The 25489-nt window shown below is 38.8% G+C and overlaps 1 protein-coding gene across 4 annotated transcripts in view; it reads left to right on the top strand.

Annotated features, from left to right (window-relative positions):
- Positions 1–25489, top strand: part of HOXB3 (homeobox B3) — a 64948-nt gene that overhangs the window by 26232 nt on the left and 13227 nt on the right. The window contains exons 1-3 of one of the 4 annotated variants that reach the window (XM_070767464.1): positions 5284–5691; positions 17421–17471; positions 24520–24604. The gene's annotated coding sequence lies outside the window, so the exon portion shown is untranslated. Of the gene's footprint in view, positions 1–5283; positions 5692–17420; positions 17472–24519; positions 24605–25489 lie in introns of those variants that run through there. The other 3 variants (XM_070767462.1, XM_070767465.1, XM_070767463.1) reach the window with 3 other exon arrangements.

Below are 25489 nucleotides of genomic sequence, written 5' to 3'. Positions count from 1 at the left end.
GAAGTGTTGGATTCCTGCCCTGTGCTTTGCTAATAGTTCTAGAAAGAAAACTTTCTTGATCCAGCAATTGGGGCCTACCAGTCTGGAGACAGGAATCTTTGGTGGTCAAGCCAAGGACAGGGACTCACTCTCTCCCCTTTCTGACATGTAGTGTTATTTCAACCTCTCCCCCTCCCAGTCCTTTCATATGGTGTTTTATTTTATTTTACTAAATTATTCTCCATTTACTTTGGGAATGGTAGCTTCACACATTCAAAGGTGCATTCAAAGTTGGGAAATAAGAAGAAAGTTGGTGGGTATCAACCCTGATACCTGTGTGTATATATTTGCTTCAAATCAAGCTCAAATAATGTGCTTTCCCTTTCTTCAGATTTTTGTCACAGTCTTTCCTCCCTCCTTTCTTTCTCTCTTTCTCTTTTTTCTCCCTTTCTTTCATAGGTTCTTTTTAGGGAGAGAGGAGGAAGCGGATTGTTGAGACTAGCCAGAATGTGGAGTTTGGGAACATTCTCAGTTTGATCAGTAGCCCCCTTGACAGATTTATGATCCCCAATAAAACCAGTGTGTTTAAATCCGTAAATCAATCTGCCTTTCCCCCTATATAATGTTCATTTTATCTCCAGAGAGAGAAAAACCCTCTCGTTTCTCGCACCTACCAGGGTGAAGCAAAGAAGCTTCCTTTCCTTTGAACTGTAAAAGACAGAAAGTCTTTTAAAATCAAAGTTACTCCTTTAAAAAAAAAAAGAGAGGGAGAGAGAGACCCAGGGAGGAAGGAAGGAAGGAAGGAAGGAGGGAGAAGCAGATGGATTTTTTTTCTTCCTTCTTTGTATAAAGATTATAGGATCTTTTCTTGATTTTTCCTTGTTCTTTTTTATTTCTTATAAATAACACTCTTTCCCTCCCTTCCTCCTTTGCTTAGAAAGCTTGAAAATTCTATATTGTACACTGAGGTCAATTTAATTCTTTAAAATTCCTACTGCAATTTTTTTTAAAAAAAAATTGATCACTTCTCAAGTCAAAACTGGATTTTTCTTTGAATTTCACTTCCTACATCAAAATATTTTAAGATGAGGGGCCATTGATATACTGATAATTAGTAGAGGTGGGTTAGGAATTACAATTGGTTACGTCACTGACATTTTTTGAATGTATGATTGAGTGAAAACCACAATAACATTGGATAAATTTAATAAGCATACCTTCTTGGACTAACATGTTTCTGTGCAAATAAACTTTAAAATCTTAGGCACACTTATAAGAAAGATGTTTTCTAATGACCCAGCCACTATTTTCTATATTTCAACCTGAATATTACATTCTAAAAAAAACACAAAAAACCAATGCCTATATATTTATCTGAAATCAAGCAACCCACTCCCCCTCTTCCATTGTCAGTACAAGGCTTTTTTCAGTAGAACCAGTGATGGTAGCTCCCCTGAAAGATTGAACCCCTCATGCTTTTCATGATCCTTTTGTTACATAGATCTTACTACCAAATTGTTTTCTCAATCTTTTATTAAGTCCTGCTTAAAATTCATTCCACTTTCAGAAAATTATTGCAGGTTATCTTGGAGAAAAGCATTTACCAACCAAAGAGAAAATGGAACTCCGTTGTCAACCTATCATTTGTGTATTCAACACAGATACATCTACACACATGTATGCCCACACACACACTCACACACACTTTTCTTTCTTTCTTACAGAGAAAGACTTGACTCCCTTCCCCCACCCTCCCTGCACCTTTGTTTGATTTGATTTTACTGCCTACTTACACCTCTAGTTCCCTGGCTGCTATTGAGCCTATTGTTTGGATAAAAGATATCATTACTGTCTTACCATCTGGAATAAGAAGGGAGGAGGGAATATATATATATTTAAAAATAGTAGCCTTGATCCCTTATAAAAGGGAGCTGTCTTCTCTTTTATTTCTTACTACATCCATAATACGACTGTTTTCAGACATTTGCAGAAATACATAGATATGCTTTAACATGGAGGATCATTGGTTGTGCAGAGTCTTCTAATAAATACAATTCCTGTGTGGGTTTAAATCTGTCTGTTCCAACTTGAACTCCCAAACTGGTTACAACTGCAGTAATTCTCAGCCTGATTGCTAAATGCTAAATTAAATACTACTTTTCAAGCTTCCTCTGTTAGTTCCAATTCCATGGGAGCTCATATTCTGTACAACTGATTATGGTCAGTCTGTACTTGCTATTATGATTGTTGCTGTTACTATTTAATATTGACTTTGCTCTGAATATAGATAACAGATTAAATCCGTCCAGAATACTTAGTATTAGTGCTATAGCTACTGAGAAGAGGTAAGGACAAGGGAGCACATAGAAAAAGGAAATGGGGAGAACAAAGGAATAAAAAATAATGAAATAATATAGGACAAAAAAAAAGATGTAAGGAAAGAAATTGAATTTATTTTTTTAAAGGTTTGTGAACTCCTGAGAGTATTGAGCAAAAAAAGTATCTAAACCTGCATCTCCCCTGCTTACACTTATGGATGTGCTACACGTGTCTTTTTTTAATGAAGCCCCCCCATTGGTTTGCTAATGCTACATTCTCCCTGATATATTTCTACAAAATAATCGAACTGAGCTGTATAAACAGAAATGCATATCTATGTATGAGTGTATATCCATGTATATGGTGAAAAAGATGGGGCGAATGTATGTGTGTGCGTATATAGACAAAAGGACAACTTCAGCTTTCCAGGAGAAGGTCACAACGGTCTTTTCTGTGGCTAGGAAACGCGGGGGGGGGGTTGTTGTAGGAGGGGGAGAGCTAGGAAAAGAAACCCCCCCCATCCTTCCCCAAGTCATGTGATTCATTAAATAATTAATGCAGAGGTTGCAGAATAGATATGTATTCGTCAGGAAAATCACAGGCATGGACTCCTTGTTTCTGACGTGAAATTCAACTGTCCTTAAAAAAAAATTTACCCCCTCCCTCTCTCTCTCTCTCTCTCTTCCTTGTATATACACACACACACCCTCAGACACACACCCTCAGACACAAGCGTATTCCAGAGGTGGGGGGAAGAGAGGGGGGGGAGAGAGATAGTGTGAGAGAGTGAGAGAGGGAAAGAGAGAGAGAGAGAGAGGGAGGGAGGGAGGGGGGAGAGAGAGAGAGCGCGAGAGAGCGCTGCAATAAAACATTTCTCAGGAAGCAAGAAGCCACGCCGAGGGCTGGACTTATTGTAAGTAGCGGGAGATCTCTTCTTGCTTCTCAGTCTGTATGTCCATGTAAATTTATTGTTTGTTATTAATGTTATTGTCGTAAAATGTGACAAATAGCCATCTTCATTTTCTCCCATTTCTCTTCACCCCGTGGTGGTGTGTATATTTATACCCATGTAGGCATTCATTGTGTGAGCCTGTGTGTGTGTGTGTGTGTGAGAGAGAGAGAGAGAGAGAGAGAGGGAGAGAGAGAGAGAGAGAAAGAAAGAGAGAGAGAGAATACATACACACATATCCTCAAACCTTTTCTTTTTGTCATTTCTCTCTCTCCTTTGATTTATTACAATAAACATGTCAGCAGCAACAGACCTTCTCCCATTGTGTGTGTCTGAGTCTCTGTGTGTGTGTATGTCTTTGGTAGAGAGTTGTGTTGTTTATAGCACTGTCCGAAGTAAATCATTTCTCAAACGAAAATGATGTGTGATCTTTCAGAATCTCTCCCTTTCTCTCTCCCTCTCTCTTTCCTTCCCCTTCTCTCCCCTCCCCCCCAGTTGATTATTTCAGACGATTTACTGTAATATATCAAAACCTAATGTGCAAACTGTATAGCTGGGAATCTTAAATTAAAGCAACTGTGATTACCAATTAAGAAGATGTTTGTATAAATTTTGGGCAGTCCAGGGATCAGGGAAAAGTAACATTAAAGTACAGTTTGAAATCTTGGGGAGAGAAATTTTGTTTGCCAATATCAGAATGTAAAACAACAACAACAACCCCAAAATGGATCAGCGGGGCCGGGGGTGGATGGGTGGATGGGGGTGGGTGGGAAAGGAAAGATAGGTTTGGCTACTAGAGTTAAATTATGTTATCTGCGCAAGAAAATCGAAGGACCCAATCCATGGAGATGTTTGGTAATAAATGTCTCCCATTTACTTAAAACTCTGGGGAAGATACAAGTCCCTGTGGATTGTGTCTAAAGCGCTTGGAAAAATCTGATTTGTAAAATCAGACAAAAGGCTTAAAGAACTCTTAATGTCAAATGGTCAATTTTTCCGGAAAGGACAATGGCAAACTAGCTGGGATGCAAAAAAAATCTGTGTGATATATATCAAAACTTGCACGTAAAATAAAGAGGTTGGGAAGACTGGTTTAGTATACTGGAATGAGCTGGATATATTTCAATGTGCGCGTGCGTGCGTGTGTGTGTGTTTTTGTGTGTGTGTGCGTTGTTTAATTCTTCATCCGAGGCTCCGGCAGAACAATAGACGGCCCCTTTCCAAATCCGCGGTAGAGACCCCGCGTTGAAGACAATAATGGAAAACCCAGCATGAATTTTGTACCGGAGGCCTTCCATTCTCTCTCGCCTCCAGTTTACAAATCGTGTACTTGTCTCTGACAAGAATATATATTTTCCCCATCCTTTTATTTAAGGACATTTTGGCCCATAGGCTTACTCGTTTCTGCACTGCAAACAGCGATGCTCGGGACAGCACGGGACCAGAGTCCGGGACCCTTTAACCAAGATGGCCTCTATAATAATAAAGTGCCATAGCTTGGAGGATGGGGTGGGACTTTTCCTTTAAATTCCGAGAACCGGGCGCCTGAACAATGTGCATCTTAAGGGGGCTGAGGTCACCAACCTCTGCTCACTTACCTGAGAGAAAGGTTCCTTAAATTTGATAGCATTTTCTCCTGAATAGTCAATGCATGCATTATGCACTGTGAATGCAGGCGGTTGTCTTAGGCCTGTTTCATTGGACTCGCGCAACCCCAAAGCCTCCCGATGTTGCCGGCGATTCCCCCCCCCCCCTGGATTCCTTTCCTTTGCTTGGCTCTGTGGAAAGAAATGTGGGGCGGGGGTAGAGGAGGCACTGCTGCGGGAGCGCTTGTCTGGGCGCCATTGATAGACAATAGTCCTTGAAATCTCGGGCCAAAACTACCCTCCGCAGTTATAGTGCAGAGAGGAAAGCGTAAGAGCTCAAAATCTCTCAGCAAAGGTAGGTCCTCCTTTGAAATGCAGAAGCCCCCGGAACGAGGCGAGGCTGGTCCAGCTCAGAGGAGAAAGCGGCAGGACCCCGCCAGTGACATTTCAGCTCGCTGGCAGCCTCCAGAAGCTGGCTATTCCTCAAAAGAGCTCAAACGGGGAAAGGTGAAAGGCAGACTGGGCGGAGTCCTTCAATGGGAAGTATGTTGCCAACACCAACAACAACAGTAACACCAGCACCACGAGCAAGGCCAAGGCTAGAAAGTCGAGCCGAGCAACCACTGGAAGGAAGAAGGAGAAAGCTGGCAGGCGAGGTTCGGAAGAGTTTCCCTGGGGCTCTGCTACAGCCCCGATTTGCTTTGCTCACCTATTGCTCTTGTCTGCTAGGACAAGCCTTTAGACAAGGCCATTCGGTCAACCGACGATTGACCGAATGGCCCGCGATGGAAATGGTGACTTCCATTAACCAGGAATAATGACAAGAAAATATCTCCTTTCCCACCTTACTATTTCAAGGTAACATTTTGATTTGCGAATAGGCAAGGAAGGTATAAAGGAAGGGAAACTAAGAGAAAAATAAAGGGTGGGGAAAGAAAAGCTATTTAATTGCAATCATATATGCATGTGTACTTAGAAGTCTCTTTATGAGACTTGACTCCAGGAGGGTCCAATCTTGTTTGTAAGGTAAATAGTTTTAGGTCTGTTTTAAAAGTGCAAGTTTCTACAAAGTAATGTGAATTGACTAATTGCCCTTTCTAATTCCACAGGAATTCTTGCGTAATACACGGATCAAGTCCAGTTTCTCTCAGGGTTTGGGGGCATTTGACTTCTATTATGAAAAAGGAGAGGTGTGAATGGGGTGATGGGAATGAGGGTTGAAACCTGTATTTTCTTCTGAGGTTCTTGCAGCAAATGGAAACCCAACCTCATGAAACCTGGGAAACTTTAGAAAATACTCCTAAGAGATTTTTGTTTCTTCATTTCCTTAGAATTGACTTTTTACGAAAACACTCGTTGGTTTGGTTTATTTCCTGGGCGTAGGGCAAAAAATTCTCTGCTGGATTATGGTCAAAATATTTCTGAGATGGAGGCTAGACAGATTTTGAAAAGGTGCAGAAGGTGCAGAAAAGGTACAGTGCCTAGCACAAAAGGTGAGGCAACAAAGTGAATAACACAAACAGCCTTGGTAGGGATGCAGAGAGGTCAGTCCTTCCTCTTTTCGGTTCTTCCCAACATAACCACCACTCCCAACCTATAAATCTATTTCTTCTCTCTCCGCCCCCCATTCCTTTGTATCAGTTTTTCCTTCTGATATCATTTTTCCTGGAGGAATCGACCTTTCCTCCTTTCCATCCCTCTCCCTTCCCATAAAAGATTCACTGGGGTTTAGTCTAACCTATATCTTTGTATCTGCTGGCCACCCTGCTTCATTAAATCATAACACATTTCCCTATTTGTGTTAATTATCGGTTTATTTATTGATCAGATGCTGTAATAACTTTGCTGCTGAAGTACTTTTCTGCAAACTGTAACAAAATCTGTAAAATCGTTATCTTCCTTTGTGTTATAGGTGCATACTTCTTTTTAGCTTGGTTGATCTCCAATACCCTGGTAAATTAGCACTACTGTTACAGAAGTTCAACATAGAAATGAGATATATACTATTTCACATACTTCCTAGTTTATTGATTACTTCTTCCATTGGAGCATACAAACAGACATCCACCTTTGTTGTTAGAGTTCATTCCGAGTTTCTTTTTCTATCAATAGCACTTTAGAATTTATCCATTAAACATTATTGAAAACAATCCTTCAGTGCAGGGGCTTCTTCCCTACGAATTGTTCCCCCCTACGCCCACCCCTAAAGAGGAGACTTGGGGAAGCATTCATTTTCCCCTCTCAATACAATATTCTTGGAAAACTTGCAGCCTTCATTTAGACAGGGTTACCTGTACAAGGTAAATGTCCTCCTAACTGTGGTTCAAATAATAACCAAATTGAAACTAAATTGGCAAAGCAAAGCTACTAATAGGAGACAAAAACAATCTTTCTTTGCAACATTTTAAAATATCCTATTGGACTTCTTGGATTTTGTCTCTATAGAACCTAGTTCCGAAGTTCTATAGCCATTTAATTTTGAAGCAAGCCTCATTTATGGTCCAAAGCATTTTTCCAACAGTCAAGATTACAATGCTTTACTGACTTATGCCCCACTAAGACAAATAGGCATACTTCTAACTATCTATGTAGGATTTACATTGTAAGTGTTTTTGAAATCTCACCCTCACATTTACTCACCATATTATAGCAAACTATTGTAATTCTTCTCCTGAGTTATTTATAATTAGTATCTGTTTCTTAAACTCAAAGAACTAGGATAGCCTACCTTCTTCTCCTAACAACTGGATTAACAGTGTAAGCATATTTTCATAAACCAGCAAAAAGAAGCAATTTAAATAAACCTTCCTGCACTCCTCCTAAAACCTCTATTTACAGGTCATAGTTGTCCAAAGGTGCTTTTTCAAGAGGCAACTGGAGTTTCTGGTTTTTATTTGAAGATGTTTCGCTTCTCATCCAAGAAGCTTCTTCAGGTCCAAAGGCGCTTCTTAAAGGGTCACCTCTGAGCTGATGACAAAGATGACCAGCAAAATATCTTCAAAGAAAAACCAGAAACTCCAGTTACTTCTTGGAAAAGCACCTTTGGGACAATGGGGGCTAAGATTCCCACTCAGTCTGTACTTCTCAACCTTAAGCTGTATGAAATTCAACCCCCAGAATTCCCCAGCCAAAGTGCTTGGGGGCAGTGGGTGGATAGGAAGTCTAGGAGTTGAAGTTTACATAGCTTAAAACCTCTGAAGTTGAGAACCATGGATCTAGATAACCTTGGGCCACAGCCTTTGTTCATCAGCCTTAGTCTGAAAATAAAATAGGTCCTGTACTGAGACATATTGGGAGAAGCACTGGGACAAAATCACAATGCTAGAAAGCCTCAAAACATGTCAAGTGTTATTCTTTTGTTTCAATAGGTGATTCTCTATCATATGAAGGCATCTTGAGTTATATGCTAAAATAATGTCAAGGGCAGGTAATCCTTCTTGTCTGCTAACTGTGAAAAAAAGTAGAATAACAGAGATGTAAGGGATCTTGGAGGCCTTCTAGTCCAACCCTCTGCTTAGTCAGGAAGCACTATACCCTTTCAGATAAATGGTTCTTTGGTCTCTTCTTAAAAGCCTCCAGTGAGGAAGCTCCCACCAATTCTAGAAGGAAGTGCCCATCCCTGGTTAATTGTCCTCATTGTTTAAGAAGTTTCTCCTCAAGTTCTAGGTTGCTTCCCTCTTTGATTAATCAGAATAAAGCTGATAGAATAGGATAATGTCTAAAACTCACTGCCTAAAAGGAAGAAGTGCTTGAGTAAGGAATAACAATTCTTTTGAGTTTCAAATGACACAAGCCACTTTCCAAATCCATAGGAAACGATTCGTTTGAAATAATTTGCCAGAGATTCTAGCAATATGTGCCTCGGTTTATTCCACTTGTTTCCAAAGCATATAAATATATTTTAAGGCCTTGGCAAGGTTGATCCATCAAATATTTCTGGATCACAGTGCACCTTAAAGTAATCTTTTCCAACATGTTAGAACACTCGGCCATGAGCATCTGGAAACCTAGACCCTGGCTGAAGAGGAACTCCTGGGCTTCAGAGCCACACTAAACTAATCCAAACACAACCACAAGCCAGAATAAAGTGGAGAGAGCAGACATAGTTCATACCTGACAGCTATAATTCTACCCAGTTCTGACTCTTTGTGTGCCCACAAAACTGTTTGTGGGCAAACTAAGAAACTCAGTAAGAGGCATTTTTCTGGTGATTGGTCTCCTAGAGACCAAGCAAACAAGAAGTAATTCCAAAATAAATACAGTAAAGCAATGCAGGAACTTCAGCATTGAACACATGTGTATGCTTCTCCTTATATATGGGCAAATATTTCCAAATCAACCCTTTGACTTTCATATAGCTTACTTCTAAGTAATTCTGAGACCTACATTTCCAATCAGAAAAGGGATTAAAGGGAGCCTACTCAATTTATTCTATTCACAAACCCATGATCTGACCCTTTAGTCCAATGACGGTCGGATGACTTCATATTAATGGATTTTATAACCAAGAAAGACTATTTGATACTGTAATTATTAAAAGTAGTCCAAGTAGCAATTTGGTCACTTGAGATCTATGTACTTCAACTTGTAAATTAGCACACTTTCTGTGTATAATAAATATAGCATTTGTATAATAGTCCAAGGAATCATTCTCTTATTCTTTGGGTAGAATAATAGTACAGTATAAGGGCAGACTAGATGGACCATGAGGTCTTTTTCTGCCGTCAGTCTTCTATGTTTCTATGTTTCTAGAATTGGTCCTTTCACAGAGGTCCTTTGCACAGAGCCCAGTGAAGCACAAAAGAAGATAGTTAGAGATGCATTTCCAAACCAGACATTACAATTCCCTGAGCCTTCTTAGAAATAAGTCCATTAACTTTAGTAAGACTTACTCATAGGTAGGTTAATATAATGTTGCAACTGCGATTGAAAAAGTGCTGAAGAAATCAAAGGGAATATTAACAGAGAAAAGCAAAATTGCTTTGCTTCATATAAAGTGATAAATTTATTTTTTACATTAGAGTATGCCTTTTTAACCCTGCTGTTCTGTTCGGGTCTGTGAGACCCGAAATCAAGGTTTGAGACCCTGTAAAAAATTTTCCCTGCATATCTGAAACTTGAAATTTCATGACTTTTCATCATTTCAGGGGTTCTCTCTATGAGAATTTTTTTGGGGGGGTGGGAGGTTTCTTTCTTGCTGAAAAAAAAAACCTCCCTAATGTTATGTTCCCGGGTCACACTGACCCGGACCGAAAACTCTTCATTTGCAGTGCTTATGTTTGGTCTTTTTGAAAGCTTTTTTCACTTGGAAAGTAGTCTGAACATTTCTTCACACAATGGAATGAAAATTGAACTGAAAAAATTAATCCTTATTGGTTTATTTTGCCCATAAATGTGCCTCCCCCCCCGTTTTTGTGAAAGTTTTTTCAATTTATGGATAGTTTTGCTTGCAAAATGCAGTCTATTTTACTGGAGTTGGTGTGGGAATGGTACCTTGAACATTTCTGAATATAAGAAAAATATAAAGGAACTGAAAAAAATGATTCTTACTGTTTTTTTAACATCAGAAATAAGGCCTCCCCCCCCCCTGGCTGCTTGCAACAATTTTCACTTTTTATTTTTTTATGCTCCAAATCCGAAATATTCTTTAAAATCTTATGCATTCATTTACTCAATTTAACAATGCTGATCATCAAAAAAATATTTGTGGGGGTGGGGGAAAAATTTTTTTCTTGGCAAAAAAAAAGTCACATTTACTCTGTTCGGGTCATATAGACCCGGATCAAAATGATTTTTTTTAGGTACTTGAATTTGGTCTTTTTGAAAACTTTTTCCACTGGAAAACTAGTTTGAACATTTATGAACATAATGATATGAAAATTGAACTGGAAAAATTGAGACTTATATTTTTATTTTGATCAAAAAGCCCCTCCCCCCATCCTTTTTGAATTTCGTGTCAATTTATATTTTTTAAGGCTACAAATCCCTAAGGAATTTTCCCCCAAAAGGTTTGATATACTAAATTGAACAATCCTGAACATAAGAAAAATATAAATGAACTGAAAAAAATGACTCTTATTGGTTTATTGTTTTATACTCGAGTATAAGCCTACTCGAGTATAAGCCTATTTGAGTATAAGCATGGGGGCCCATTTATGAGCAAAATAAACCAATAAGGATCATTTTTTCAGTTTAATTTTCATATCATTATGTTCAGAAAGGTTCAAGCTACCAATCCCACACCAAAATAGAATAGTAAAATAGAATGCATTTTGCAGGCAAAATTATCAATAAACTCAAAAGTTTTGATATACTAAATTGAACAATCCTAAACATAAGAAAAATAGAAATGAACTGAAAAAAATGATTCTTATTGGTTTATTTTTGAATATAAGACCATATCATTTTATACTCGAGTATAAGCCTACTCGAGTATAAGCCTATTTGAGTATAAGCATGGGGGCCCATTTATGAGCAAAATAAACCAATAAGGATTAATTTTCTCAGTTCAATTTTCATATCATTGTGTGCAGAAATGTTCAAGCTACCAATCCCACACCAACTTTAGTAAAATAGAATGGATTTTGCAAGCAAAACTATCCATAAATTGAAAAAACTTTCACAAAAACGGGGGGGGAGGCACATTTATGTGCAAAATAAACCAATAAGGATTAATTTTTTCAGTTCAATTTTCATTCCATTGTGTGCAGAAATGTTCAAACATGTTTCCAGGTGAAAAAAGCTTTCAAAAAGACCAAACATAAGCACTGCAAATGAAGAGTTTTCGGTCCGGGTCAGGGTGACCCGGGAACATAACATTAGGAACTTTTTTCGAACAGAACAGCAGGGTTAAACCAGAAGAATTGAAGTTAGTGTATCCGAGAATGAGTTACCAAGTTCCAGATGTAAGGCCATGACCCTGAGTATTTTGTATACAATTCAGCGGGAAGTTCTTGTAGGCAAGCTTCATCAAGTTGAATAATTCCCATTCAGTTCTGCAAAGTTTGTGCAGGAGATTGCTTCATTGAGTCCTCCCTACCAACATTAAAATACCCTGGGGTGCTTTGCTTTGGGGTCATATTTTCCCAAAGTCTTGATTGATTGAATGTTTTTAGTGGAATAATGAGTTGGTTAAAAATTGCAAAAGTAAGTATTCCTTAATGGAACCTGGAGATAAAAATATCCTGGATTTGCAATAAGCCCACTTTGAATAGGATTTATTAAAGAATAAGGAGAGAATGAAAGAATGAAAAGCATTGCTGGATTATTAACAGAGGCAGACAAGTAAGTGACTGAAATCTGTGGTCCATTTGCTTTAATCCTGGAATATTTGTGTTTAGGAAAACTAAATAATAATGTACCTAGTATGAATATTAAAACATGATATGCGTTATCCAACACTGAGCAAAGTACATGTACAAGAAAGCAAATAATATACATAAAAAGAGATTTCCTTCAGTGAAAGCAGCCTTTGAAAAGAACGCTTTTTAAACACAGATTTTTTGTAAAAAAAAAGGTTTACATTGCTCTCCTGTCCTTATTTCAAAGGAATTCATTTTCTTAAGAATAGTGAGGTCAACTGTGTTTGCAATTTTATTTCCAGACCTGAGAGACAGTGGTGGTGGTGGGGACGATAACAAATGAGCCTCTCACTAATCAAAAGGACTTGAACCAGATTAACTTGAGCTGGGTTCCAAATTTGGGAGTATTACAGGGAGGGGAGCTGGTGGGGTAAAATGGAAGACTAAAGCGCCCTGCTCTACAAAACCAGGAGAGCTCTTTGTTAGACCACTGCCTCCGAGCTCTTGGGGAGTCAGCGCCAGCTGCAGGCAGCTGCCGAGAGCAGGGGTTGAAGATGGGAGGTTGGCCTTCAGATAGCAGACTGCACATGAATCTCTTCCTTTGTCTCTAGTGTATTACCACCCAAAGACTAAGATCTGAAGCAAGCCCATTTCAACCCTAATTCCAGGTTGATTTCAAAGTTAATCTGAGGGAGGAGGAAGGAAGGAAGGAAGGAAGGAAGGAAGGAAGGAAGGAAGGGAGAGAGAGGGGCGGAGGAGGGAAGAGATGAGGGAGGGAGGGATATTCATTTCTTAGTTCAAATAAAATATCACACAAGGAAGGTCAGTAGAGGAATAAGTGCTTAACTGATTTATACAATAATATCTTGTGCACCCCTGAGAATGTAAAAACTGATTTAGAGAAGGAAGCTATTAAAATCATTATAGCGGGTGTTGAATAAATGGGTGGATTTTTTTTTTAAAAAAGAAGGAAGCTATTGCACTATTCACAGGCTATAAAGGCAGAGTAAAGGACGCCATGTAGGTATGCATGCTTCAGCAGATCGATAGATAGTTTGCTAACGACCACATTAAAATGTCGTGGTATGAGGCTTCTTTCCTTCTTCAGGGGAATTTTTTGCTCATCGCCCTAAACCTTTCCTTGCTGAAACATAAACCAGCAAGATCGGTTGTCTAAAACATCAGCATGCCAGAGATAATTTTCTAAATCTATTTCCTTTTAATTGTTTTTGTTGTCATTATGACTGTTACTTACAAAAAAAGGAAAGAAAGCTGGGATTATTCTTCGCTTTTCATTGACATCAATTTAAACAAATCATAAACACGAAGAAAGAAAGAAAGAAAGAAAGAAAGAAAGAAAGAAAGAAAGAAAGAAAGAAGAAAGACAGACATATGGAATCAATTTCGTTTCTTGATGTTGAGAACCAGCCAGTTCCTGCTGGTCTCTTAAACCATAACCCATTTGGTTCCTTTCTTTCTGGCACCTCTTGTCATTCTGTAAAATCCCTTTCTTGTTTTAAAGTCTTTATAAAAAGAACCAGCCACTGCCTAGAGCGACAGGGCTTTCCCCCGCTTCTCCGGAAGAAGTAGGAAGATTTTTCAAAGTCCTGCGTTTTCTTCAAATCCAGACCCGGTGAAAACTGGGTTTCCCTCGGCATTTTGGAAATTGCAATTTTTTTTCTTCTGTCCAGTTGGAATGTAAAAAGGACCCCCCCCGCCCCACCCCAACTTGGAAAAAAAAAACCCGCATCCGTGCGGTAGGAATCAAAACTCCCCAAGCCATAAGCTCCACTGTTAAAGAGTTTAGCCGCCGCAACATCTACGGAGCAATATTTCCGAAGCCTTTTGCTCTTTCTTCCCGCTTCGCTTTCTTTGAATCCTTCTGAAGCTTTGGGCCGCTTTTCGCTCTCCACGGAAATCGTTACGCTGAGCATTTTTTTTTCCAGGTAAGGAGGTTTAATGGAAATTAAAAGGAGGAAAAACAACAACAACAGCCGAATTTAATAAGAAAGCTCAAATCCGAAATAGCAAGGCAGCTTCGTCTGAGCTTGGCCGAGAACGAGGCTTGGGCCGCGGAGATTTAATTAATAGCTCTGACAAAGCTTGGGAAGATGTCGATTGGTCGGCCTGAATTCTACAAACCATCCCCCCCTCCCCGCCAGAAAACAAAACAAAACAAAACACAGCCCCAGCCCCGTCTTTTGATCGGAACAAACTGGAACCGGCCCATATATATATATATTAAATAAGTAATATTAATAATCGCCTAATAACGTTTAAATGGGGGCTTCCAGTATAAATAAAATACGCGAGAGGCAGGTTGTTTTTTTCGAAAGGGGATGCCCCCCATTCCCCCCCCCCCCGCCATCCTTCTTGGTCCACATTTGTTAAAGGTTTAACGCCTCTAGGCTGTTTGAAAGGGAGAACTACAAACGCTTTTTTCTGGGAGGGGAAAGTCCGCTTGTTAAACAGAGGGATGTGATTTATGGCGACGAGAAAGTTGTGTTTATTTGAGGTGGCTGCTGTCGCGGCTAGCTTGTTTCCTAGAAGACCGAATCCGAATCTTCCTTCTCTCCTACCCACATTACTCTTTTTTGTGTTTGGTGTGTTTGCTATTTGTGGTTAACAAATATCTTCCTGGTTTGTAGAGCCAGAAGGGACAAGAAAACAAGACAAAGTTTGCTTGGTGGCCAATACATAAGCGATCCATGTAGCCTTTTAGATGCGAGAATACTTCACTAGCCTAGTGTTTGTGCCTCTTCCTTTATACCTTACAATTTGTAGGAATTAATTTGACCTATGAATATTTGGGAATGTCAGCCTGTCTATTTCTATACAGACGTACCTGGGATCAACTTTTAGGGGAGGCATTGATACTCCTATGCCTTTGAGAAGTCACTCTCATTGGTTTCTGTAACATTTTCCAGCAGGTAAGTTACTGATAAAATTGCAGAATCTTTTTTCAAGGGGATGCATTTTGCTCCAGATTAACCCACTGAGAGGTGGAATTTGCGAATGACTATAATACATTGACTGACAATTTAAATCCATATACTTTTCCTTACCAATGGATAATCCTACATTTTTAAAAGATTGCAATGCGTGCATATCAAGTAAAGAAAACCCTCACTTTTCCTTCTTCCTTTCTTCCAATTGCGTCTTGTAGATTATGTCTTCTACATTTGGGAGCAAAGAACTTCGCCAAGTTAGATCATCCTGAAAACCAGAGTTTCATTTAAAAAAATATATGAGCTAATTAAATGAATAATCACTGCTGAGGGATCAAATCAAAACAAAAAAAGTTAGAATTGTTAAATAGATCAAGTCATCAAGGCTGACGGTACATTTGCATTCAGGGTTGAGAATAAGAATGAGGATCTTGAGATGCTAGATTATAAACATATCCCTTATTACTTAAAAAGAAAATAAACTTTCAAACCTTCGAACTACCTCGGTGTTTAATATTTCCACTGGTAAAGTCAGACCATGTTGTAAGAGAATGGCAACTCAACTTGCTGAATGTATCTCTCCTTTCAAAATCTTTCGTGATGCAATGACATCCAAGAGGAAACCTGGAAACCTTTAACTCTCTGTAATTTAATCGATTTAATCATAAATCATAAACTTGATGAAGAACCGAAGTTTTCATTGATGGAAATTGATATTAATGGAGTAGCTGCTTCTTTAATTCACATTTATTGTTTTTCTCTGGCTTGAAGACACATTCTGTGGCATGATTGGGGGAGCGTTTTGTAATCATTTTTAAAAATCCTAATTGGAGTGGTTTAGCTGGTAACTCCTCCAAAGACCACAAGTCCAATGACTCCAGCAATGCTGAGGATCTCCAGAGTCACATTAGATCCTAATATATGCAGCACCAAAGATGAGATTTTGAATTTGGATAAGTGCTTCTCTTCAGGAAAATAAAATAAAAGAAAGAAACGTGAAAATGTACTATTTCAGGCAAATGTGGGGGAGAAGAATTATATTTTAAGCTTTAAATATACAATTGCAGCCTGCATTTATTTCCTCCTTTGTAAGTTTGCCTAATTTCTATCGCATGCCAATGGCTAAGGCTATTTTTTAATAGGATGCTTCGGCTTCCAAACAAGCCTGAATGGAAGCATGCTTTAAAGGATGACTTAACCCCAAACTCCTAAATCATGCCTCACAATGAGAGTCTGTTAAACATTGGCCATTTTGCAATGCTTCATTTTTGCAATTAAAAATTAACTCTTGGTTTCGGCACTTTTCCAGTCTGTTATGGATGCCTAGATTCTAATTAGCCTTAGGTATGCTGATGAATGCCCAGATCAAACAGCCTTGAAGAATTTTCCAAGTAAAGCAAGAAAAAAAAAGGGGGGGGGGACACACAGAAAACTGTTGGTTAATGTGAAACCTAGATAGATGCAGAAACACACCCCAGCCCCCCAAAAACAACAGCTTGGAATTAAGTTTCATTGACCTCAGGGCAATTTATTTCTCCTTAAGCGAATGGAGATAGAAATGAGTGGTGCAAGAAATTAGAAATATATTGGGATTAAAAACAGCAGCAAAAAACCTGTAATGAACGACTTGGAGCAACTTTAAATTTAGGCGACATAGTTTTCTAGATTTAATAGAGTTGCTCTGGAGAAAACTGAGTTGCAGAATCACAAATGAAGCAATAAAAAGCTGAAGGCCAGTAAGTTGTAAACGCATGGCATAGGTGTGCTATTTTGTATTTTCCCTACCTCTACTCATTCTTTTACCCTTTCAGTCACCCCCACTACATTGAAGGAAGTAGAGAAGCCATAACATCCTTTGCTGCTGTTTCTGAGCAGTTCCCAGACCAGGGACATTGAAGGGGGAACAGCATAAAACAGATATTTATTGCATTTGCCACTACATACTCGTTTATTCTTCCAAGGAGTTTATGTTCCTCCTTTATCTGGAAATCCATTACGCTCGTTAAAAATAAAAGTCTGTACAGCGGTGGTCAATTATATGACTGGTTAAGTTTTTATGACAGATATAGATATATAGTTTTGTAGGCTTCTTTGGGAACAAGAGTATATAAAACTAAAATAAATAATAGATAAGAGATATCCTATCTATCTCTTTGTGCAAGCATGTATAACTTAGTGATGCTAAGCGTAGGGAAAGAATAGAAACGTTCTTAAGGTCTATCACATTTTTCAAGGATATCATTGTCTCAATTCTTGCCTTCCTTGAATGCCAACTCACATTTTAAGAATAACCAAACTTGGGAAGTAAAATGTTTGCCTTTCCCTTTTCGTTCTCTAGGCATAATTCCACCAAGTGGGTTCAAATCATCAACTTCTTTTCCAAGAAGAAGTAAGTAGATTTCAAATTAAAACTTGTATTTTTTTTTAAATATAGTTTGAAACTAACTCCATTTCCATTCTTTCAGAATTAAACATTCTTTTGCTGAGATTCTATCTATTGAATTTTAGACTGCTCTTTCTATTCTAAGCTTCACTCTGTTATGAATAATTAGTGATGTCTAATGCCTAGCACTTTTGCATGTAAATCTGTAAAGAGATACCTTTTGAGTATGTGTGATTAACAAAAAAAAAAAAGTTTTAAAAGTAAATCATTTTGGCTTTTATATTCTTCACCAATTCCGAGTTGAATAACTCTTGTGTTGTGTTGGCCCTCTCTTTTTATTATGTCTGTCTGTCTGTCTGTCTCATTTCCTGTGCTTGATACTCACTGAGCTACCCAGTTCTGAACATACTGGTCAGTCTTTGTATGTGAAAGTTCCCCATACCTTCATACAACTGGCCACCCTGCAGTCCTGCAGAAATTTTGGATTACAACTCCTATAATCTTTGGTCAGCACTATGACTAAAGATACCAGCCAAGCTGGTATGTAAGACTTTCACATAGATCAGGATGTTCAGGGGTGGGTAGCTCAGTGAGTATCAAATACAGTAAATGATAGATAGATAAATGATAGACAGACAGATAGACAGAAAGAAAGAAAAAAAGACAGAAAGAAAGACAGATAGAAAGAAAGAAAGAAAGAAAGAAAGACAAAAAGAAAGAAAGACAGAAAGACAGACAGACAGACAGACATGATGGGATAGGAATTATAGTCCAACACAGCTGGGGGAGATCAGGTTAAAAACACCCCCCCTCCATGTTTAGCAGTCTTACTTCCTTGGATAAATGCAATGGATTGCTCTGTAAACTTACCTGACATTTTAGACCTCAAGAGTGTGGATTTCACCTTCTAACTTCATTAAATCCTTGCCAGACAGACGTGCCAGGTCACATCTCTCAATATATTTACTTTGTGGTGAATCACATTCAATTCAAAAGGATATTCTTGGTTTTTATAAGCAGGTTGTATTACAATGTTGGTTAGAGGAGCAGATTTCCTCTAACCCTGGACTGATGTAAAGTTTAAGAGAAAGGAAGTTTAGGTGGACTTCAAAATACTACAAAGGTAAATGCCCCCCCCCCCCCCCAAATATATGCTTTCATTAGACGCCTTTCCTCATTCTTGGGAGATTTTGAGTGGTGCTGAGATGAATCTTTTCCTTGAAATTTCAGAAGTAGGGACCATTTCCAAAAGCTAAGATGTTTCATTTTAACCAGGACAAAATAGTACCCAGGGGGGAGTGATGAGGGAAACCTGGGGAAATGGAGAATTATTCTGAGATAAAATAATAGAACCCATTTCTATACTTTCCCTAACTTTGTTGATAAGGTTAACCCAGCATATGTCGCACTGCAAAATGAGATGTTCCCTTTGGAATTTAGCTCTTTCCTTCTCTTTTCTCTCCCCAAAGCCTGCTGTGTCCTATTTCAAAGCAGCTAATATGTGGAAGCCAAACTATTTTACTTGTATATTTGAACTTTTATCTATATGTTATTTCTGCACATGTGCATGTAAGTGAGTCATCTCACATTTTTATCAATTATTGTTTGATACTTTAAATATTTTCTCTACCTCCTGCCCCATACCTTGAAATGTCTAATAGCCCAACAGCAACACGGAATAGGCTGTCATGTGGTAGGCTAGAGCAGTGTTCCCCAAACGTGGCAACTTGAAGATATCTGGACTTCAACTCCCAGAATTCCCCAGCCAGCGGATGCTGGCTGGGGAATTCTGGGAGTTGAAGTCCAAATATCTTTAAGTTGCCAAGGTTGGAAAACACTGGACTAGAGCTTAAATGGAGACCATAAGGAAAATTCTTCTTGGGAATCTAACTTTAATTCATAACAATTCAAATAAAGGATTCCAAGGATTGGAGGAGGGAAGTGCCATCAATAGAAAAGTTACGATTTTGCATAATATTAGATTTCTGGGGCATGATTGGGGGAGCATTTTCTAATCATTTTAAAAAAACCTTAATTGGAATGGTTTAGCTGGTAACTCCTCAAAGGACCACAAGTCCAATGACTTCAGCACAGCTTTATTGCAAGAAATGGACTGCCATTTGTCTCGGGTGGTATAGGCTACCTGCACAAGCAGGGGGGTTGGACTAGATGACCTATAGGGTCCCTTCCAACTCTAATAAATAAATAAACTTGTCATATGAAATTGACAATACTGTATTTTACACCTTAAATGCACATTAAGAAAGGACAACTCTACACTTTATTTTGAATTTTATAAAATGTGCTATAGCTGTGCTTGAGAAGAGCATTGCATTTAAATCTTTGGAAATAAATCTCCTTGAAAGTTGGATGAGGTTAGAAAACCCCAAAATATAATCTTTGGCAGTGAGATTTTCGACCCATCCCTCTCACCGCCACCTCTGAGCTTTGCTTTGAAAATGTTGCCAAGGTTGCTAACTGGTAGTCAAAATCTTTCCAGGGAATGGATGAGATGTAGGGTGAGATAGGAAGGAGATTGGAATTCTGGGGATTTCCCCCTCTCCCTCCTCGCTTCCTTTTCAGCTGTTTGTTTATGTGTAATATTTTGGAAGTAATTCAGAAATACTTCTGTTGATTTGGCCATTAATCCAGTGAGTTATTAAGCTTCTAAAACAAAAGGTCATGGGTAAGAAAGAATTACAATCCATCAAGGAAAACAAGGAAAACAATTGGTTGAGATTGGCTTCTAGGTAGAATTTGTGTCTATCTTAGTTCAAAGAAGTTAAAAAGGGTCAGGTTTCATGGATAACATACCTACCTGGTACAGATATCTTTCAATCACAGACATCTATTCATAAATCCTTTAAAGTTTGGAGCCATTCTAATATTATCATTTGATAAGGGAGACATTCTTTAAGCAAGATCCTAAATATTTTTGTTACTACAGTATTTTGAAATATCAAATAATACTTCAATTATTGTCTTTGACAATCTGATGCCCTACAAAGAAGAATCCAATATAAAAGATACCATGGTGAGGAACATTGTCCCTCTTCCTAAAAACTACACTTGGGTAGCTTTTGTTTCAGTAATAAATCATTTAAAAATTAAAAGTATAGGCATATGTAATATTTCCATACTGGGTTGATAGATAAATGGGATTGAGATCTGGAAAAACTGAAGATGAGTTCCTGTAACTTAAAGTCTGATTGAGTTTCATGTTTTGTCTCTAGGAGGGATGCTAAGATTAGTTATAAATATAAGGCCCTGTATTTATAATTAACTGAGACACAATCTATTTCCAACAAATGAAACAAACTATATAACTTCCATAGATGTTGTTTTCATATCCACAGAAGAGAGCTAGGATATAAAACAACAAATAGATAACATTACAGCAATTGCCACAGTAATTGCACTAATAAATAAAACAATAAACTGACCCACTCACATACCACTGGGAATAAATTATGTTGAGGAAAAGAAGACCAGGGCCACTCCTAAATAAGAGACAAAGAATTTGTAGCATTGTAGATATTGAAGAATTATAACTTCCAGCAGGCCTTATCACTGGCTGGCTGTGTCTGGAGGGAATTGGAGACATATTCCTCATCCCTGCACAGATGTGAAGGAACCAATGCAATATTAAATGAGGGAGCACCAGTTATTTTTACTGCATTTCCTAATCAGTTACTTATATGGTGTTTAATAGATGGCTTCTGAATAGCAACTCTTCTGCTCTGAATGAGATAGCAATGCAAGAGCTGCAAGGCTCTTGTATATCAGGCAGAAGGTTAGTTTTTGCCACTGTCTAGAATAATTATTAATGCTGTAGATTATTACCTTAAGACAGTTCCATTTCAAATGTATTCTACTGAAACTCCGAAAAGCTCCAGCAGCCAGCATGCCTGCGTCCAGCCTCCCCAGACTGGTGCCTCTCCCTGCCCCCCCTCCCCAGATGGTTAGTTTACAACAGTCCTGACTATTAACAAACAGTGATCAGTCACAGAGACTGGGACAATGGGTGTTGTATATATTAAAAGGGCATAGGTAGATGATCAGTATAACTCCTCCTCTATGCTGCCTTATCCTCACCTGTCAAAATCTAGCAGCTGTGATTTAAAGATTTTTTTTTAAAAAAAACACAATTCCCCAATTTACTTTGCAAAGGGCCCAGTCTACAGCCACTGAGCCAGTCTGAAGTTGTCTGGTTGGGGTGAAAGCTTACCAGGTTTCAGGTTTAGTAATTTAAAGGGAAGGGATAATTGGCTGGGTGATTCTGCAGTTGAACATGAGGATCTCTCAAAGGTACTAGAACTGAATAAGCTTTTTGAATGAGAAGTGAAACGTTTTCAAAGTGGAAAAAAAATACTAACAAAGTCCTATGGTATTAACTTTTGGGGAAAGCGCCATTGGAACAACCATGACTTGGATGGTTGAGAATTTCCATAGATAAATGTGTGAATTAACTTTCCTACACACTTTTCCCCCCAGCCACATTCAATATATCCAGAAATAGATAGGTGTATTCCACATTTCTAGTGGGCATCAAATTGTCAAAGGTTGAGGAAATGAAACGGAGTAACAATAGAGTCGTTTTCAAATCTTCAGCTTTCTCGAGTTGCTTTAGCAAACGAGGAGATCTATTAGCACAGAATTGGTATCAGCGTTGCAATGATTCAGCTGTGACCTGTTGGATTTTTAAGAGTCTAGCAGCACTTAAAAAAAGTAGCCAATAATTTTATTTATAGAACGAAAGATTTCAGCTGGAAGCCAGAAATGGAGAACCCACGAGGATCTGGTATCCGTGGACTGGTGCCAACTCGGTGGCAGTTCAAACGGGCCGCCGCTTTTAATAACAACAAGGGGCTCCCGGAATGAGGCTCAGGTTGTTGCCAGAGGCCGCAGAACCGAGGAGGAGGTGCCGAGGCCTCCCGGCCATGATTTATAATCTTGAGATTGTGTGACATACGGGGATGCCGAACCGAGGACTGTGGGTGGGTGGTTAGCGGACGTTTTTATTACAGATTAATAATATTAGCATTCAGAACGGGAAACGAGGTTACTGGAGCCAAGGAATGTTTCCCCAAACGAAAATATTTTAAAACGATCTCTCCCTTTCATAAACGAAGCCTTCTCCCCGTTTCAAAGTATCGGCCTCTCGTTGTTCAACCTCCCACTAATTCTGGGCCCATTATTTGGCGGCGTCCTTTTCTCTTACCGTCACACGTGAAGGTCAACTGCCAAATAAATGTCCTTTTACACCTGAACGTACCGCGGTGAAATTATAGCTATGTTCTCCGGCAGATTTTAAATTGAGAACGAGCGGCTCCAGCTAATATTTTACCTGAAGCGTCCCGTCCCTGTCACGAAGGATCAAGAGCACGGGATTGTGTCCGCCCGTTTTATGCTTAGAAAAATCTCCCAGACTTCAAATTCGGGGATGAGGATTTACCTAATTCTTCTTTCTTCTGCAACGGAGGCGTTGTCTCACTTTCACCTGCCGAAAAGCAACCACAAATGGGAACGGTTGAGAAACGCAAGTACTTCTTGTACTGCAAACGGGGAGAAGCCGTGCTTTGGTGCCCGGGAAAGCATACGTTAAGCCTTTGTTTTTCCTCAACGAAAATAAACGGTCTGGGTATCTGTTGTGCCATTTAAAAAATCGAGAATTGGGCAATTCAGCGCGCGCGTAAAAAGTGTTAGGACCAAAAGTCTAAAAATAAAAATCGCTTTTGGGTGATTGAGGATGAGTTAGTCCAGAGACCCGCTGCTTTATTCAAATTAGTGGTTTTCAAGGACTAAATATCGCGACGTGAACTGGCGGCTTCAAGTACTGTACAGTATTGCGTTAATGACAGTAATAACAGCAACATTGAATTGCAACGAATGCGGCCGAGAACAGAGGGGGACTCTTAGTTTTATTTGGAGTAGTTTTCCCCCTCCCCTCCCATCGCAAACGCATCTATTTTAAAGTAAAGGTTCTATGCGTTGCCCCCTCCCAACGTTTGCCCCTTACCTCTTTCCCTTTCTTTAAACAGACCCCTCCTTTTTCAATTTGTTGTTTTCCATTATATCTTCTGGATCACTCGCCTGAGTTTTTAATAGTACGTTTGTGACCTACTTGGCATACCCCAAGCTACATCACTAGCACCACCACAAAGTGTGTAACCTTTAATTTTGCAGAGGAGGGTTGATTCATTGCCATAGCTTGCTTTGAGTTTATTCCTTCTTCCAAAGCAATCCTATACATGCTGCTCAGAAGAAAATGCCAAGGAGGTTTTTTTTAGGATTTGTCCCCAGGTAAGATTTTGTAGGATTGCTAAGTAACTGCACAATTATTCTATGCATATTTATTCACCACAATGATCTCGTTGCATTCAGTATGGTTTAATCCAAGAAAAGTGTACTTAAATCTTAAAGGGGAAAAAAATCTGAAATAAAAATTGACCTGGTAAATTAAACTACAGATAATAAACAGAGGAAGAAATACAAATTTCAAATGTCAAATCTTGCTCTCTGTTTTTTGAAACTATCCTTCCTACTCTTGCCAGTTAGGCAAAGAGATTAAACTAAACTATATAAAAGTGCAGGTTTTATCCTGGTAAAAATTTACCGTCTGTGGTGGTCTAAAAGTAATTCTGTAGATGATAAAAAGATGTTTGGTATCCAATCTTGCAATGGTAGTCCAAATGGGAAAAAAAGCCTATTATTGCAAAAAGCATCCCTCTTAGTTCCTTAAGAAAGCCTGGTCAGAAAAAAAGCTAATATCCAAGTGGAAGTCCAAGAAGTTCATCTGTAATTTCTAGAACCATTTGGTGCAAATCAAAGGTAAAGTTGAATTTAGCAAAAAGTTCAGATGAAAACGTTACTCTCTGCAAAAGTATCATAAAAAATTCCAGGAGTTGAGTATAGCCAGAGTCTATGAGGAAAGAAACCAACCCATTCCAGCCCTTCTTCCTTTTCTCAATGCCAGTTCTTGTCAATTCAGCACCCCAAAAGGCAGAACTGGGGAAAAAGTAACAATGGATCTCTCATTTTGACATACTTACAGGACTAAAAATATGCAGAGACCTCAACTTCTTCCTCCCACTCTCAGTTGTAATGGCATCTCTCTTTCCTGACAGCAGCAAAAACTGGTGAGAACCTTTTGTCTTTGCAAGCAAAGCTCCCTTTGGACAGGACAGGGGTAATAAATCTTAAGTCACTTTGACACCATCTATCTATAGCTATATCATCTCTCTCTCTCTCTCATCTATATCTATCTATCTATCTATCTATCTATCTATCTATCTATCTATCTATCTATCTATCTATCTATCTATGTTCTATCTATCTATCTATCTATCTATCTATCTATCTATCTATCTATCTATCTCCATCCATCCATCTATCTACCCATCCACCCACCCACCCGTTCATCCATCCATCCGTCCGTCCATCCATCCATCCATCCATCCATTGGTTTATTTTACTTCTTCCATGTCAAATGGTTTTGTACATCCACATTCCAAATACATAACTTAGAAGGCAATCTCAACAAGCAAATGGACTTGTACTCTTCTCCATGCACAGAATAACACCTTGGGCTTCCAATAAGTGACTTATAAATTTCATAATATAGAAACACCGCTTCCATGCTCAATCACACACTGCCAGACCATACAAACCCAATTACAAAATATGACCTAATGTATAAACTTGATTGGACCCTCCTTCTATTTTTATACCCTCTTGAATGTTTACATTTTCAGTAATACACACACATACAAAACTTCATGCCACCATATTTCTGTTACCTTCCCTTGAAGCGTAGCCATCATAATTATGTCATATTCTCTATATATGACATTTAATTCGCACCAGATGAAATAACAATATCAAAAGGCCTCTTTTGCAGCTGAACTGAAATCTCAGGAGAAAAATGTAGGAAGAGGAAGAAAGGGAAAAGGATGATAGAAAAAGATTGGTGGGTGGGGGGGATAGGATTCTCTTTCTGAAGATTTATTAGCATAACTTGACAT

Source organism: Erythrolamprus reginae, chromosome Z (genome assembly GCF_031021105.1).
Source record: "Erythrolamprus reginae isolate rEryReg1 chromosome Z, rEryReg1.hap1, whole genome shotgun sequence".
Classification (NCBI taxonomy): Eukaryota; Metazoa; Chordata; class Lepidosauria; order Squamata; family Dipsadidae; genus Erythrolamprus; species Erythrolamprus reginae.
This window is presented reverse-complemented; position numbering and strand designations above follow the sequence as displayed.